The 5,000-nt window shown below is 38.1% G+C and overlaps 1 protein-coding gene across 1 annotated transcript in view; it reads left to right on the top strand.

Moving 5' to 3' along the window:
- Window positions 1-5,000, top strand: part of LOC144965696 (limbic system-associated membrane protein-like) — a 218,312-nt gene that overhangs the window by 9,293 nt on the left and 204,019 nt on the right. The window lies entirely within an intron of this gene.

The following is a 5,000-nucleotide window of genomic DNA, read 5'->3' as shown; positions in this document are numbered from 1 at the left end:
ATTTAGTATATTTCCACATTCATGTGCAATTTTTAAACCGAAAAGTGGATACTTGGAGATCTTCAGTATTTTTTTCTCTCGACCATATGGCATTTTTCGTGACTTGTTGGCATTTTTTTGAAAAATTAATCTGGCAACCATATTTAAATATCAATACATTGTCGTGATTGACGCAATTGTATGGTACTATTGTCAATATCACAAACACAGACACACACACACACACACACACACACAAACACACACACAGAGCGAGAGAGAGAGAGAGAGAGAGAGAGAGAGAGAGAGAGAGAGAGAGAGAGAGAGAGAGAGAGAGAGAGAGAGAGAGAGAGAGAGAGAGAGACGGGCACATAAATATGCATCAAATTTATATTATTCATCTCCTTAGCGCATCATGCAACAAATAATAACACCACTTATTCTAATAGCATAAATTACGCATTGCTAAGGATAACGAATCGTATTGTAGTCAAGCGGCCACACATCCGACAGACTGTTTTACTTAAAATGCCATTAGCATCGTATCGTCTTAATATTCCTTCTTACACTGGCAAAAAAAAAGCCCATATAACATTTTGGCTAGAAAACTTTTACATCAAAAAAAAAAAAATGTCTCATTTTACATGTTTTGAGCACGTTTAGTGGATATTCCTGTGTATGGATGCTCAATTATTTTTTTTAAAAATATTCTATCGATTTATTAAATTGACCTATAAGAGAGAGAGAGAGAGAGAGAGAGAGAGAGAGAGAGAGAGAGAGAGAGAGAGAGTTAAAGAGAGAGAGAAAGAGTGAGAGAGAGAGAAAGATAGAAAGAGAGGAAGAGAGAGACTGAGAGAGAGATAGATAGATAGAGAGAGAGAGAGGGAGGGAGAGAGAGAGAGAGAGAGAGAGAGAGAGAGAGAGAGAGAGAGAGAGAGAGAGAGAGAGAGAGAGAAAGTTAACCCCGACATAATACTATTTTGAGACGACAGGTAACATACATGAAGTATTTTATCTGGCCAAATTTTTAAAAAGTCATTTAGTCAGGAAATGCCAATCTGGGAATCAAAAGATAAATCAACAGGATTCAGACTGTTTTCCCTAATTTATTCCTCATGTGGTCCAGTCCGAAGGCAGGGATCTCAATATAAACACAATAACGATAATAACATAATAGGAACTCGTAATCGGTTTATTTATATTTATACTAAAGATAGCATGCGGCTGACGTCATATTGTTTTTGTAATGTTATTTGACAGCCAGATGCGTGAAAAGCCTTTTTTTTTTTACTTCAACCTCGTCAATAGATCATATTTTGTCTTTATCGGGTACACAACCGGGTTTTTAAAAATTGGCATAACTATTTGTATTCATTTGCCAAGAGAATATTTATATATCATTTTTAAAAACTTGCGCTTTTATAAAGCGCAATATCCACTAAACGTGCCCAAGACGCTTTAAAGGGTCCCTGGCCAACAGCAACACGTAACTGTATGACCTTCATATCCCTTGATGAATGGAAAATATGAAACGTCCACGCCATTCTCTCTTTATAAACTTTAACTGACACTCCACATTGTTATTATCTCATTCCTTTTCCAACCAAGAAATCCTAATATTTGACGATGACTGCGTTATCTATACCAAAATAAGCAATCCAGGATTTTATACTTTAATTATCGGTAAGCATTCATTTCATCCATTAAAGCAATCCGATAGCGAAAACACTGAAGCACCAAACTGACACCCAATTTCGTAAAAGTGATTCGATAAAACATTCTGAGTTGTGTTGTTGTTTTGTCTTTTTTTTCTTCTTTGTCTTGTGTGTGGCAGATTGGGGATACCATTTGAAAATTGGAAAGAAGTGTGTGTGTGTGTGTGTGTGTGTGTGTGTGTGTGTGTGTGTGTTGGGGGGGGGGGGTTAAAACTTTGTTTTCCCCCTCTCGTATCTATTTTTAAAGTTTTATTTTTCTTAATTAAATCTACATTTAATTTGTATTGAAGATGGGTTCCCAAAGAATAATCCCCCTTTGCGAACGCCTCAAAAGGTGCGAATCCCTTTGATATCAGGTACGAGCACTGAATCGCATCTTAGTTTCTAGCCTATAAAGGCTGGGTTCGATTTTAGTCTAACGTGGCATGAATACACACCGACGTGCACAAATTTGCAGGTCTGATGACCGAATCATAATTATGGGGTTTTACTTAACATTAGAATTTGGAAGTCCAAGGGTTGAAGGTTTTTGGCAAGATGAGGGTAATTTTAATCGATCGATATTTGAAGGACAATTTTTCTGGCCTTAACGTTTAATACAATATTTTGAGTTTGTTTGAAAGTATATTTCCATTAAAACACTGAGCGCAAAACAGTTTGGGTTATCAGCGACGTGCAATTATTTGCAGGTCTGATAACCCAATTCCTTTAGGCCCTTTGTTGTAATGGAAATCTCAACAACAAAAAATGACGCAAATATTATCCATTACAACAATGTTAATATCTATAGATAGTATCCGCTTGGCTAAGAAGCTCACAACATTGCCATCCGGAAGTATAACGGACCAACACACAAAACTATGTGTAACCATGCACTTTTATAGTCTGGATAATACAGTTAAGTGAGAATTACTCATAAACGCGGATGGCAAAAAGCAATAACAAAGACTCGAGTGACGTCAACGTCATTCTATCTATAGAGAAAATTTTGACCCTCGATATCACTCAAAAGGGGCAGTCAGAAAATTGTATAAAAATTTTGACATCTGTGGTTTTTCATCTGTCCTCTTCATTTACCATTTAAAATATTGTGATTATGAAGATGTTGATGATGATGATGATGATGATGATGATGATGATGATGATGATGATGATGATGATGATGATGATGATGATGATGATAATAATAATGATAATGATAATGATAATGATAATAATAATATGATAGCGCTGAAAACATTCATAGCGCTATAACTCCGAGCTATTTGACTCTTAGCGCTTAAATTACAAATTACTTTTATTTAACACCGTACAGAGACGATATTTGTGACCGTGATTATGAAAGTGATAGGCTGACAAAGAATGTACAGAAAGATCGGTGAACTAGTATTACCATTAGTAAGTCTTCCGTGGCTCTCAATAGACCATTTGCATAATTTACAGTCCATTACGTGGTACTTATTGTCGATTTGTACAGGATCAAGACAGTCTCACGTACTGGTGTACAAAGTACTTTTAATTCATGCCACTGTGTTAGTTTAATGCCCTACTCTAGTGTATCAAATAGAAAGGGGGGGGGGGGGGGGGGTGGGCGTGTAGTAATAGAAGAGAAGGGGGAGTAGTAGTTTTTTTTATATATATATAAAGGGTGGGGGGGGGGTGCACTTTGGGCAATTGAAAGGGGGCGGGGGGGGGGGGAGATTGTAATAGATAGGGGAAAGGGGGGGGGGGGGGGGGGGGGGGCGGTTCTTCGATTTGACTATAAGGGGCGCAATTTGTCTAATCCATAGAAGGAGGGGGTGCGCATTTTGGGCGTTTTCTAATAATTTAGGGGAGATGAGATGTATAAAAGAACAAGCAAACCTAGGGAGGGCTTTTTTCTTTCTTTCATTTTTTTTCCTTTTGGTATATGTTGTTGTTTCTTTTGGTGCATTTTCCCGGGCACCTTTCGGGTAAGAAGTAAAGACTCCACCGCTGAACCACACTGCAACTAACTGGTCAAAATTAGTTACACCCAAAATTTATTTATGACCTTTTAAATTTGTTAAAAATTAAAGCAAGTCTCAAATTTAATCTTGGCAAGTTAGGGGTGATTTTAATCGATCTACATAGTAAAGGAGGTCCTTTAGGCGGAAAGTACTTTACTATACTAGCGTCCTATCCGAAGGGTAGCAAGTAATTGCCATTGCCCGTTTCACGCTATAAAAACCGGCTCCCTCTAATGGTTCTGAAGGACAACAAAGGGAGTGATTGTTGTATACCCCAAACGAAAAGTAGGCATTTTGTTATTATAAGTCAATACTTCTCTCTCTCTCTCAATCTCTCTCTCTCTCTCTCTCTCTCTCTCTCTCTCTCTCTCTCTTTCTCTCTCTCTCTCTCTCTCTCTCTCTCTCTCTCTCTCTCCGTGTACCCTCTTTTTTTCTCTCTCTCCCTCTCTCCCCTTCACTCTGTATCGGTATCTCTCTCTCCCTGTCTCTCACTCTCTTCTCTTTCTTTTCTCTCCCCCTCTCCGTCTCTCTCTCTCTCTCTCTCTCTCTCTCTCTCTCTCTCTCTCTCTGCGTGTATGTGTGTAACAATGGATATACATGAATCTGCATTTATACCCAAAACAATGCGAGTCATTGTATTAAAAAGAAATCCATTTATGACTTGTGACGTGTCAATATTTATATACTCAGCCGCCATCGAGTCTTATTGGAATCTTCGCTCTGTACCTTAATTGTTAATTTGAGATAGTTTGGCTGTCCTCCCACATCTCCCCGAGATGATGTTAATTATTCATCCGTATCGCAGTATGCGTAGCTCCATAGAAGCTGTTGCAGAATTACAAAACGCTTTATTCTCACTTTACCCAAAGAACTTTCTCTACACATCAATATATTGATACCGTGGAACGGGGTGGCTAAGGCCTGTTGGGATGACGAAGTCCAGCCCCCCCCCCCCCCACCAAATTCCCCACCCCCATCCCCCAGATTAACTCAGTCAACAATCCTAGAGATTTTTTCTTACTTTTCAAAATTGGAAAAAATGTATTAAAAATGAGTATGTACCTACATAGATATTTTTTTCCAACTACCATTAACATGCAAAAACTACACCTATAATTTGCCTCATAAAAATGAAATAAATAGGCATCGGGTAACAAGTAACCCGAGTAAACTCCGGAAATAGTCTGTGTTAGGGTTGAGTGAGTTAAAGATTATTAAATGACTATCACTTTCTGACACTTTAGTAAAAGAACATCGGACGGGTTATTTCAATGTCAAGATATATCATATAATGATGTATTAAAAAGGTCTAGAGGTC

The sequence above is a fragment of the Berghia stephanieae genome, chromosome 2 (assembly GCF_034508935.2).
Source record: "Berghia stephanieae isolate SIO BIC M18660-M18661 chromosome 2, UCSD_Bste_1.3, whole genome shotgun sequence".
Classification (NCBI taxonomy): Eukaryota; Metazoa; Mollusca; class Gastropoda; order Nudibranchia; family Aeolidiidae; genus Berghia; species Berghia stephanieae.
The sequence above is the reverse complement of the archived record's forward strand: the minus strand, read 5'-3'. Positions and strand labels throughout refer to the sequence as shown.